Raw genomic sequence first — 13,630 nt, forward strand, 5'->3', positions numbered from 1 at the left:
TCCTGTAGGGGCTTAAAGACTGTGCAGTGGGGACGGTGAGGCTGCCTCAGCAGCACTCTGTATGCCTCCCTCCTGAAGCATTTATAGAAGGGTGTGTGTGGGTTTCCACGCGTGTGTGTGTAATATAAAACTGCCTTTTAAGCCATTTGCCCTCCAGAAGAGACAGTGACTGCCTGGAGCTTTGCTACTCCAGGTGAGGTTTGCAGCATCAGCCTCGCACGGGAGTTTATTAGAAACGCATAATCTCAGGCCCCACCCCAGACATTCTGAATCAGAATCTGCATTTTTGCCAACGCTTCCGGTAAGTCATTATGCATTAAAATTTGAGAAGCCCTGGTCTAGAGGGCCCAACTTCATGAGGGTCATCTTTAACTCCTCCACGGTACGTGGTTCCACGGAAGGATCAGTATGGAACTCTTTAAATGTCACACACAGCTAGGCCTGACCTGACTCGGTCGGTCTGGGGTGAGCCCTGAGCAAGAGTATATTTTTAAAGTCCACAGGTGGTTGCGGCGCACAGGTGGGATAGAGAACCATTGGCTTGGCCCAGTGGTTCTTAAACCTGAGTGTCGTATCAGAATTTCCCAGGAGCTTGTTAACACATGTTCCTGGGTCCCTCCCCGGAATTTCTGATGCAGCAGATCTGAGGCGGGTCTCAGGATTTGCATTTCTAACAAGTTTCCCAGTGATGCTGATACTGCTGGTGTTGGACCACGCCATCAGCTATTGGCTTAACTCAAAGGAAATATTAGTTGGATGTATAAATAGAAGGGAAGATCTGAAAAAAAATGTAGATTCAAGAAACGTCTAGTGTTTTAGTTGTCAATTGTTGTGTAACTAGCCCTCCCCAAACATGGGACTTAAAACAACAATAATGTACGATTTTTCACAATCCTGTGTTGGCTCGTCTCAGCTAGGTAGTTCTTTCACTCCCCATGGTGTGGCTGAGGGCACTCAGGAGGCCGCCTTCCCCTGGGAGCTTGGCTGGAGCTGCAGTGCCCAAGAGAGAAGGGACTCTCACCTTCAAGGCCTCTTTCCATGCCACGGCTCCTACCCCTCAGTAGTCAGTCCCAAGCTTCTTTAGAGCATGCCACTGGCTTCCAAGAGAGAAGACACAGAAGCTGTCTGTCTTCCTTTTAAGGCCTGAGCTTGGAAGCCCCAGAATGTCACTTTTGCCACGTCCTATTAATATAACTTGAGTCTCAAAGCCAACTTAGGCCGGCTTAGATTCAAGGAGAGGGGACTAGACTTCACCTCAATGTGAGAAGCAGCCCAGGATTTGTAGCCATCATTAACCCACCATATCTAATCTATTACAAAGGACAAATTAAGGCACCCAATGAGAAATACATAAAATCCCATTAATCTGTCAGTTGGTCCCACTAGCAGTGTCTGTGGTAGTCATCTCTCGCTCTTCACACTGGACCTCCATGGTTGGATTCCGTGGTGGGCATCAGCTTTGCTCAGCGTTCCTGCTCAGTCAAGCTCTCCCTGTGATCTCATTTTTTTTGGGCCCAAACTTTCTTCCTGTTTCATCTATTATGCCACAGATGGAGAGGACTTGGGAAAATTGGTTCGTGAGTATAAAACAACACTTCACAGAGAGGTCTATGGGACTCAGATGCTGAGGTAGCAAGGGATCCTAATTAGTGCAATAAAACGCCAATGAGCCTTTTAACCCTTGATCAGCAAATGGTAAAAAACTTAAACACTTTGGGGAACGAATGAAAAATTGAATGACTGCGATGTAGGACTCTACCCATGGTCCATTCAATCGGGAGTTGTTATTAATAATAATATTATTTTGGGTTTTATTACTTTAATAAAAAATTACTGTGATAACCGTACTTTCTGTGTAGTCTACAGAGCCCTTTCAGGGGCACCATTACATCTGGTCTGCTACAATCATCCATCAGGTGGTACTATTAGCCTCATCCTGCAGACGAGGAAACTGAGTTTCCAAGACTGGAAGTTGCCCAGGGTCATGATAACTCAATATCTGCTGGAATTGAAACCCAGGACTCCTAGCCATGAACCTTTTCCATAATTCTATTTCAGGGAATTCCTTCCAGGAAAGAGCTGAATTGGACGTCCTGCAGTCAGTCTGACGTAGCGGGCGGAAGTACAGGGTAGTTTACACCTCCACCACCTAAAGCGCATGCTCGGATCAGCAGCAGCAGCAGCATTGTGTGAGAGCTTCTAAGAATGCTAAATCTTAGGCCCTGAGTCAGGACCTGCATTTTAGCGAGGTCTCTGAGTGATTTGTATGTCCCCCAAAGCTTGAGAAGCACGGATTTAGGACACAGTTTTGGAGTCAGACAGGCTGAGATCAAATCCTGTCTTTGTCGCTTACTAGCTGCATGACTTGGGCAACCAATTCTCTAGGCTGCAGTCTCTTTATCTATAGAATAGTGATTGCAAGAAGCCCCTGCCCTCCCCAGGTTATTGTGGACCTTCTACAGGGTAGTTCATATAAGTGCTCCACAGACTGCCTGGCTTATAGTAAGTGCTCAGTAAATGTGAGCTACTATTATTACTGTTAAAAATAATAACCTTCCTGATCAACCTGCCAGATGGCCCATGATTCCCCGCTGTGAAAAGCAAAATTTTCGCACATACTCACAAGACGCGAAAGAAAGAACAGACAGAGCCTTTGCCCTTGAGATGCTCTGGAGCAACGAGAAAGGGAGGTCAGATGTCAGAAAAAGACAAGCAAACTTCTCCCATGGAAACAGCCCGTGGAGCCGGCGCTCTCGCAGGCTGGATGGGCTGTTTGATGAGGTGCCACAGGCACGAGGAATGGCTCTGGTGCTGGTTAACTAACTGATAAGTCAGGGGGAATGCAACCGAAGCGTGAAGGTGGAAATACACAGACAGGCTCAGGGCAGCCCGGCCTGCGGGCACACTTCCCCTCCCGCATCCCCCATGATGAGACTGCAGAGGAAGAGGCAGGCTGGGGGCAAGCCCGAGGGGGAGGGGGCAGTAGGGGGTGAGGGCTGGTCCTATGGGGCAACAGGGGACACTGGGGACTGAGGGGCTGCTTATGCCAGGCTCTATAGGAGAATGCTGGGCTCTAAGTCCTGGGGGCAAGAAAATGGATTCCCAGTCCAGAGTGGGTAATGGCAGGATAGATGTCAGCAGTCACGGGTACACTGGGGAAGACTTGAGATCCGTGTGCCATGGCACTACGAGTGAGAGTGGAGTCAAAGGGAGGGTCAGGGTCCTGAGGGCTGCCTTGAATCATGACAATAATAATAGTAACAACTGACCTAATAATAAAATTTATCAAGGGCTAAGTACATGTCAGCGTTTTCTATGTATTAATTCGCTTCATCCTCACAAGTGTATGAAATCAATACTTTCTTAAACATATGAGAGAACCGAGAAGTAGACTCGGTGAACGATTTGCCCATAAGCACACAGCTAGTAAGTGGCACAGCCAGGCCATTTGGTTCTCAGAACTGGCCCTCTTAACTATTAAACTAGACTGAATATCAGCTGGTCTTTGATGCTATTTTTTGCTGCGGCGGAGGGAGGGGGTGAGAGGGGTGGGGCTGATACATGAGTTGGGTTTACTTGGCTTAAGAAGCCTGAGGAAGAAAAATTGGGATGAGCTGTGGCCCTGTCTTTTGAGGAGGTGGCCACCCTAGAGATAAGGTTACCCCTAATTTCACTTTGTCTCAAGTTTCAGTCCACACGGGCAGACGCTGAAAAGTACCCATTGTGGGTCACACACTGAGCCAGTCTCTGGGCAACACCATGGGTCAGACACTATTTTGGCCTTGGGGAGCTTGGAGTCTCATAGAAGCCTGTTGCAGTAACATGTGTCAGAGAGGTGTAAATCATGGAGAGGCAGGAGAGGATACTGTGGCTGTAATTTTCTTCTCAGCCGATGAAACCAAGATGGCAGAAAGGTTGGCACCATCCTTTTTGTCTAATTTCCTCCATGTCCTGGATCTTTGTGAGTCTTTCCCCTAAGTCCAGTTCACACGTCAACTGCTTTACCTTCTCACCTTCTCCAATTTTTCCACACACCTCCTCCAGTCTCACTTATGAAGTTCTCAGATCTGCTCCCAAATTAGGAAGAAGCTTTGGCGAAATCTCAACTTATCCAGCATGTGGTTAGAAATGGCCCATGGCCAAAACAAGCCATGAGCAAGCCTCTCCTGCGGGAGTTGGCTAGGACGATTCAGTTGAAGAGGTAAAATGCCCTACGCGACAGTGGAAAAGACACTTGGTCCTGGCTTGGAAGATCTCAGTGCAAATCCCAGCTCTGACACCTATTAGCAGTGGAGTCCTGGGTAGCGACTGACCCTCTTTAAGCCTGAGTGTCCCTTCCCTATGCAAAATCCTTCACTTGCCCCCTTTGCCTTTAGGGACTCTGTATGATCTAGGCCCTGCTAACCTCTCCAGCCTCATTTCTCACAACTCTCCATTAATTAATACACTTTTGGCTGCAAACAGCAGATGAGCAGTCACTTAAATCACCAGGATGTATATTGTTATCAAGAAGTCTAGGGGTGCATGCTTCCAGAGTTGCTTCAGTAGCAGCTCAAGGTCCAGCTATCTGTTCCATGTCTCCCCAATTCTCTTGGCCTTCCCCTTATTATCACAAGATGGCTGCCACAGTTCCAGGCATTGCACTCACACACAACAGTGAAGAGCTCTCTTCATTGGCTTCTTTGTTTTAATCTGAAGTTCCCCAGGAGACTCCTCTGGACATCTTTTTGGATGAGACTGTGTCACATGGCCATCTCCAGCTGCAAGGGAGGCTGGTAAAGCACGTATCTTGCTTCTCTCTGAAGTGTAAAGCTGGTGGGAGAGAAGTGGGTTGCAAATGTCTGTTGAGCGGAGGGCAACATTGTCTGCTACGTCCCCAACCAAAGCTTTGTCCCTCTAACACACCAATTCCATGAATGTTCCTCCCCCAAAGTATATACTTTCCACTGCTATGTCAGTGCATATGCTGGCTCCCTCTGCCTGGAATGCCCTTCCTTCCCTCCTCTGGCTGGTAAACCCCTACTTATATTCCAAGGTTCAGCTCTGTGACGCCTTCCTTTAACATCACTTCCACTGTAAAGTCTGGGTTAGGTGGACCTCCCCTATTCGAACCAAAAGTGTCTCTGAGTTACTTCTGTATCCTAGAGTCTACCATATTACCCAGCAGAAAACAGGTCCCCATTGAATGCTTATAAATACGTAAATGAAGATACTAGTCACCACCTCGTAGTCATTGTGAAGTTGAAAATGAGGTGTTATGAAAAATAGTGTGCATTTTTATTAATAATAATTGACGCAATAATATTAGTAATCTCAGTTAGCATTTATTACTATATGGCCCCCACCATTCCAAAGATCTTACACATGTAACTCATCTAATCCTAACAAAAACCCTCCAAAGTTGGTCAGTTAGTTAGCATAAGCCAGGTTTGGCTGAAGTAACAAACACTGCTCAAATCTCAGTGGCTTACACACCAAAGATTTATTTCTCACTCATGCTAGATGTCTTTGTGAGTCGACGGGATCTCTCTTCATTTTAATCATTCGGGAACCCAGCTGACCATCTTGTAGTTGCAGTGTTCAGGGCATGTGGCCTGCCTGGTGAGTGTGGCAGAGAAGGAGAGCATGGAAAACCCATACCAGCTCTATGTGCTTCTGTCTAGAAGTCATGCACATCACTTCCGCTCACATTTTATTGCTCAAGGCAAGTCATGCCTAAGTTCAAGGGAGTGGAGCAACTACCACCTAGATGCTATTATCACCTTTAACTAACAGGTGAGGAAACTGAAGCAGAGAATGGAGGTGAAAGAATTTGGCCAAGATCACACAGCTGGTAAGCAGTTGATCCAGGACCGTAACTTGGCCTTTGTGAGTTAGAGCCGAGGTCAGCTAACTTTTCCTGTCAAGGGTCAGATAGTGAATATTTCAGGCCTTGCAGGCCATCAGGTCTTTGTGAAACTACTCAACTCATCTGCTGTAGCGCAAAAGAGGCCGTGGACAATGCATAAATGAATGGGCATAGAGGTATGCCAATGACATTTTATTTGAAAAAATATGGGGTGGGCCAGATTTGGCCAGGAGGCCATGGTTTGTCCTTGCTCACAACTTCAAGGTTACCCTGTGCTCGGAAGATTGTGAAATGATGAACAAATGTGAGTTATTATAACAATTTTCTACCAAGCGTCTGCTACGACGTTGCCTCCCTCGGCAGCCACGGTCAGATGACTTCCCAGACTTTAATGGGTCACTGAGCTTTCATCCAGCCAAGGTTAAGGGTAACCAGCTTCTCTTTGGGGCCTGGCTAATTATTGCCATACAAGTTTAAAGGGAATGACAGACAGGTAATTTTCTTACTAAAAATGAGAATAGGAACCATACCAAGGGCCAAGCAAGCCAGTATTAAATCCCCATTAGCTGTGTGGGGTCATTTCTAATGGCACATTCACTGATGGGACAATTGTTCTGCTGGCCTGTGCTAACCAGCAATTGAAATCAATGGGAGGCTCTGGGCACCAAAGCAGGGTTTTTTCTGGGCCACCTAACCCAGACCTTGTTTTTCCAGCTGACACTCTGCCTGTGTCAGCTAATTCCTGCTTTGGAAAATGCATTCCAGGGCTAATAAAGACTTTGAAGTCACACTATTTTCTCACCATGTTATTAAAACCCAAATGGCTTTGTTTATTCCTAATATGACCAAGAGATTTCCTGGCTAGCTTAGAAATGGCCCGAATGTCACAGGATCTGGGTTTCCAATTGGGAAGACGAGGTCCGAGGTTTATTTGTGGATTAATTGCTTCTAAATGATTCGAGCGCTGCGACGGCAAGGCAGCGAGTGAGGTGAAATGAAAGAAGAACACAGAGACCACAGTTCCACTCGAGTGCCCGTGCGTTAGAAAATCTGTAAGGCAATGTTCATCTTCACCACTCGCCTCCTGCCTCTGGAACCCTGGGCAAGTCGCTTCTCCTCACTGAGCCCAGTTTCCACGTCTATAAAATGGCGACAATGAGACCAGTTTCCCAGTGTTGTCGTGAGGGTGGCAACGTGGTACAAGTGCCTAGAAGGTGGGCCCCGAATGGCCACTAGCGTGGATGCAGGAAGGCCCTGGCTCTGGCCGAGCCAGAAATAGCTGAGAACTGGCTCCAGAAAACCTGCAGAATCAAACCCAAGCTGGGCTCCCCCGTGCTAACTGGAAGTTAATCAGGAGAAACAATAACCAGCCAGAGCAATTAGGAGAAGGAGCTAACGGAACCAGCCCACCCCAGCTCTGTGCGTCCTGGGATGGCAACCAGTCCTCCCCCAGGCCTGTCCCAGCTGCCTCGAGGGAGGAAGGCTGCGTGGGGGCAGAGGGAGAGGTGCCTCGTGTCAGCATGTCTATCTTTATCTCCACCATCGGTTCTCACGAACACTCTGCTTAGCTCACCAGAGAGGGCAGCCGGGGCCATCCGTCAGAGGCCTGGGGAGACTTGCAGATGTCCCCAGCAGGACGGGGCACCTGAGGTGCAGGGAAGGGCCGGACATTGCCCCAGGCCCCAGCTCTTCCCTGGTGGAGCTGCAAGCAGGGGTCAGACTAGAAGTTTTAGAAGCATGGCTGGGCTCTCAGAGCTCATCTAGAGCTACGCACCCCTTTTATGGATGAGCAAACTGAGGGCCAGAGAGAGTTAGTGGGTTGCCTAAGGTCAGGCAGCGGGGTTGTGGGTAGGCTAGGAACTGGACTCAGATTTCTTCCTGCCGACCTGCCCGCCTTGAAATCCCTTTGGCAATGGGCACACACCACGGTCGAGTTGGGGAGGCTGGGGCTGTGTTTTGAGCAAAGGGGGACAGAGGCTCAAGAGAGCAGATTTCTAAAATTCTGAGCTAGGTAAAAGGAAAAATCTTTCCCCATCGAGTTGCTACCCGCATCGGGACACAGGGCCCTCCTTCTCACTCCCCGCTAGGTTGTATTCAAGTCAAGTGTCCCCACCTGGAGCGAAGGGTTAGCTGCAGGTCCGGAAGACTGAGCACAAACACTGTTTTTGGCTGATTTGCTTTGTGGAAATTTTCGAATCCTGGCCCTGCCCTTTCCTGGCTGTGTGTCCTGGGCAAGTCACTTCCCCTCTCTGAGCTCCAATTTCCCCACCTGCAAAACTGGAGAGGCGTTAGAATTGAGAATCTTTTGTAAGCTGCAGAATATTAGACAAATGTAAGGCTTTGATTTCTTTGTAAAGCAAATTGAGGCAGAGACCTCCCAGCTGGTAGCAGGTGTCCCCATTCCTTAAAAAAACAGGTAGAGAAAGATGCCAGGCACCCAGCCTGTAGAGCCTAGAACCCCTTCCTGTTTTAACAACCTCCCTGCCAACTGTCCAGGGATGACAAACTCTCCTCCACTGACATTTGCAGTAAATCGCATTCCAGGCCGACTCACCAATCATTAGCCACGCGATCTTGTTTATTCTGCCCCAGCCTGGAATTTGGGCTCTTACAAAACCCCAGCTACAAAAGGAGAACAGGTTGGACCAAGACTGCTTGGTGCATGAAGGAAGGCTTCCGGGAGGCTGGGGGATGTTCATTAAATGACACCGGGCCAGGGCCTACACAGGAGGTCTCAGCCCCAAAGTCCCAGCTGACCTTTCTGTTGACACTGATTTGAGAGTTTGAGGTGTGATCTGACCCCCAGAGGGGATAATTGTCTATCCCCGGGGAGAACCGGGTCTTTCCTGCGGACAAGGGCAGCATTGCCTTCAGGGGTTTGCCCTGTGGAGGGACGGACATTTGCTGGTCACCTTCTGTGGGGCAGGGGTGCTGCAGTCCTTACAATTTCTCCAGGAAGCTTTTACACAAGTGGAAGTTGGGCTTCTGATCCATGGAGCCACTTGCCCGAGGTCACAGAGCCAGGAGGGTGGAGCTGCTGTTTGCGTCTGCTGGCACACTTCTTTCCTCTGGCCTTTCTTGGGGTAACAAACCCAGAGGCCTGTCCATCTGGGGAGCACGAGACCCAGGCTAACTGAATCAGAAGACCACATCCTCCTGACAAAATCAGAGAGGAGCACGTGAGCGAGCAGGACCCTCACACACTGTGGTAAGTACTTGGCATCTAGGAACACATTCGTGCCTCACAACAACCCAATGATATAGTTAGAAATGATGTAGATCTCCATTTTACCGATGAACAAACTGAGGCACAGCGAAGTTAAGTAACTCGTTCAGGGTCACACAGGCAGTTAGTGGGAGGGCTAGGATTCAAAGTGAGTAGTCTGGGTCCAAAGGCCATACTCTAAGCACTAGGCTAGCCTGGGCCTGACTACCTCTGCCTGTGAACTCAGGCTGTGGGACCGTCGATGGGCTCCTTCTCTTTCAACTCCCCTGCACTGCTGCTCAGGGCTTCGTTTTTCATGAGACTCCCAGTTCCTCGTCCCTTCTGCTCTGGTGTCATTCTAAACATTCTAGTGGGGTCAACCTGCCTCTCAAAGCTTCTGAATCACTCTGTCTCCTATAAGATCAAGTTCAGGGCCTTGGCCTACCACTGCATCTGCTGTGCCTGCCCTCAATGGCTCAACTACGCACACACACACACACACACACACACGACACAGACACAGATACACACAGACACTTACAGACAGAAACACACACAGACACACACATAGACACTCACACACACCACCCTTGCAGACCAGACCAAACCACCCTTGGTTCTGCAAAATAGTAGCTTTCTTTCTGGGGCAGCACTGTGCATATATATAATGAGAGCCGCATACATAATTTTGGTTTTTGGTGGCCACATTAAAAAAGTAAAAAGAAACTAGGGAAAATAATTTTAGTATCATATTTAATATATTCAAAATATTAAAATTTCAGCATGTACTCAATATAAAATAAATCATTAACAAATTTCTTGTTTTTGTTCTAAGTTTTTGCAGTCTGGGATGTATTTTGCGCTTACAGCACGCCTCAGTTTGTACTAACTGCTGGTTTCTGGTGGCCACCAAATTGGACAGCAGCTCTAGAGGGCTTCCAAACGTTGTCAAGTCACATTGCACGTCGGAAATGCTCATGCTTGTATGGCATCCTGGGACAGACAGTTGAGCCTGCCAAGGGTGCTGTGGCCACCTATCGCTGAAATTCGTGGTCCAGCCTTTTGCCTCTGGTTCTGAAGTCCACTCATACTAGCCCTTCTCGGGGTCTCAGCATCCCTTGCTGTGGGCCCTGGGAACTCGCAGAAACCTTGCAAACCCGGTGCTGCCTCATTTATCCGGCTGCTCACTTCTGCGTAGGCTGCCCTGTTAGCCCTCACAGCTGGACCTGGCCTTGCTTGGGTTCCCCTTTCAGCTATGCACCTGCTCACCACACCCGGGGAAGCAAGCCACAAGCTTCCCTCCTCACCAGCCCCATCCCGTGTTCTCAGGGTCCTCCACGCCACCTGGATGTTTCCCCCATGCCCTCCTTTGGGGATCTTCTCTGATCTGGGGAACCATATACACATCCATCTGTCCTCTTCATCCCTCCACCACCGTCTTCTCCGCGGAACAATCTCAGGGAGCAGAAGGAACACCTCCTTCAGCTCTGGACTTCGTAGAAGTCTAATCGTCTCCTCCCTCCTGGGGTGGGCTTCACCCTGCCCTTCCCTGAGGCCACAATAGACAGGCAACAGACAGGCAGACAACAACAAACCTGACAACTTGCAATCAATAATGGAAGGTCCACAAATATCATCCTGGTTTCAATCGCTTTACCAAACCTCTCAACAGAAAGGTGCTCAGCAGAACAAAGGATCCTTATTTAAGAGTCAGCATCCTCCTGAAAAGGCAGTCAGGGTTAGACATGACAATTTCTTCCCCTGTTACAGACATTCAGTGGTGGTTATTAGGATGTTAATTATTCATTTAGTCAGCCATGGAAGAGAGGCAAAATACAAGCAATGCAATTAAGAAAAACGATTCGTGTCAGCGTGGGAGCCTCCCCCACTCCCGTCCTTGCTGAGGCGTGGCGGAAGTCCGCCTCCCAGACCTGGACCTGCCGTCACAATTTCCTGCCCTCTCCTTCCCTTATTTCCATCCTAGACACTCCTTTCGATTCAACTTCCTCCACCAAACAACACATCAGACAAATGGAAATGAAAACAGCACTGAAGCCCCAATTTTACCTATTCCGACAAAACAGAGGAAGTTGTGACAAGATCCAGTGTATGAACCACTTGACAGCAACTTGGCAGTGAGTTGCAAGAGCTGTTAAAAAATGTTCATACCCCTTGACCTAGAATTTATCCTACAGAAATAATTCCTGAAAGGAAAAACTGTCACATGCATGTTCGTTGTGGTGATATTTCGAAGAGCTCCAAATTGGTAACCTCAAAACCAAATGACAGGGGAAAGGGGAAGGAAAATGCAACACCTCGAAGCAGTGTAATGTTATGCAGTCATTAAAAATGATGGGAAGATTATGTAGCAACATCAAAATGCTAGTAATTTGATGTTCAGTAGAAAAAGGCAGAACACCAAATTGTCTCTCTGCAAGTTGTCCCAGACCCCCCCAAAGCCTGTGTCACCCGAATCCTGACCGGTTGGCCTTTCCTCCCCGTCTTCCCAGTGCAGCCCAGTTCAGGCCTCTTCATTGTCAGCACACAGGCGATGGAAGGTCTTAGCACACAGACACTCCTTGTCTGTCTGCATGTCCGCCTCTAGCCCTACATAGTGCATTCTGGGAGGACAGGCTCTCTGTTTCCTTTCTCCCTGCTGCCTGGCACTTAATAAATGCTTGATAAATGTTTATTGAATTAAAGAGTCAATGACAATAATTTTGGCTGCTGTTTATTGAGCACCTACCATGTGGCAGATGTGGTGACTGACACTTCCCATATATTATGTGGGGGACTGGAATTGGCCACCACAGGATATGTCTCTTTGGCATGAGGATTATTTTGGGCTGGTAACTTTTAAAAACTGCAGACAGGAAAGCAACTCTGAAAAGTAGAATTTACTCACCCTTTGTTAAGAGGCATTTACATTTTAAAGGAAATCTCCATCTTTAAAGGTGTCTCCCTCTCTGTACCAGGAAGAAGGAGGGATGACCTTATCTCTAGAAACTCTTAATCTATGCCAAAGGCATGGGCTTAAATCTGAATCTTGTTTACTGTACTTGTCTGGTAACCTCCCGTAACTGACTCCCCCCACACCTAACATCCTCCTTTGTCTTGAGCTGAGGATGATTTTTAAGATGGTGGCTTCAGCCATTTTGGCGAGTTACTCAGCTTGCCTGAGCCTCTCCCACGTATACACGTTATAAAGCTTTGTTTAATTTTCTCCTGTTATTCTGTCTCATGTGAATTTAATTTGCTCTCCGGCCAGAAGAACCCACAGCATGTAGAGGAAATGTCTTCCTCCCCTAAAATTATTTCACATGATTTTATTCTGAAATAACCCTATAATGTTAATACTATTATTATCCTCTTTGTACAGGTGAGAAACTAGAGCTCAGAGAAGTGGTCACATACCCAAGACAGTGCATTTGGTGAAGAGGGGAGACAAGATTTCAATCCAGCTCTGATGGCCAAGCCAGGGTTGTGTTTATTTCAAGAGACACGAGTGTGGTGTGTGTGTCCACCTATGATGATACAGACAGACAAGAAGGAAACGTGGAAAAGTAAATGTGGAGGATTGACCTGGCTGGTGAGGAGTGTGATAGTGGGTGATTTTTTCCTGCTTTGTATACGATTTCTCTAAGTGTTAGGGTGGGCTGAAGAGAGGACTCCAACTAGGATCCGAGCCCTTCTGGGGTTGAGTCCAGGGACCCTGAATATCTTAAATGGAGGCAAACCATGTCGGTCAGTTAACTCCTTTTCTGTTTACCTTTCAGGGCTCAGGGGACATTTGGCTCCACAGAGACGATCATGTGCAAGACCTGGGCCTGTGATTAGCACCAGGAGTGAGGAGTCTCTGCTGTGGTGCAGTGCAATGCTGCCCACGCCAGCCCAGCTGGCCCACGGGGCAGGGGCGAGTATGGGGCACGTGTTTGCCTACTACTCCCCCCACTTTGCCCTCACTGCTTTTGCTGGGACTGCCGTTCCAGGGAGCATCTCATCACAGCTGGGTGTTCTGGACGGAAGCGGGAGCGCATGGAGGATGGAAGCAGATGCCATGACCACCATACCCACAGAAATCCTAGGCTTTAGAAGCCTGAGGTTATCTCCAGCTGTGTTGCGATAGAAGCCAAAGCTGATATTCACCACACTGACTTAAGCTTGTGTCTCATTACTGGACAACTCTGCCTGTGTTATGAATTAATATTTTTAATGAATCCTGTAATTATCTTGTGAATAGCATAATTATATCGCTCTGTAATTTTTTTGGTGTTGAAAGCATAAATTTGTTAAATGCGAATGTTTAAAATGTATCTTAATTTTCCTAAATTCTGTTTCAGTGTGTCTTCATTTTTAAAAAATATCCTCAGAAATATGAAAAAAGTTGAAGTGGCTCAGGCCCCTTTTATTCCCTGAGAAATTCAGGATCTGGTGTCTGAGTTCATTTGGGGCAGAGACAATCCCATAGCTCTTAATGCATTTTGGAGTATTCAATGTGCTTGCAAATGGACCTTATTCTTCATATTGAAAATAAAATAACATAGACAGGGAAAAGCAGAAAATAAGATGAAAAGAAG

The 13,630-nt window shown here is 47.7% G+C and overlaps 1 long non-coding RNA gene across 1 annotated transcript; it reads left to right on the forward strand.

The window, feature by feature from the left end:
* The first annotated feature begins 8,560 nt into the window (after positions 1-8,560).
* LOC124243043 (uncharacterized) lies at positions 8,561-13,278 on the forward strand. Its single transcript, XR_006889576.1, has 3 exons — positions 8,561-9,056; positions 12,433-12,642; positions 12,830-13,278. It is a non-coding gene; the product is annotated as an uncharacterized LOC124243043 (long non-coding RNA).
* The last annotated feature ends 352 nt before the right edge of the window (positions 13,279-13,630 follow it).

Source organism: Equus quagga, chromosome 7 (assembly GCF_021613505.1).
Source record: "Equus quagga isolate Etosha38 chromosome 7, UCLA_HA_Equagga_1.0, whole genome shotgun sequence".
Classification (NCBI taxonomy): domain Eukaryota; kingdom Metazoa; phylum Chordata; class Mammalia; order Perissodactyla; family Equidae; genus Equus; species Equus quagga.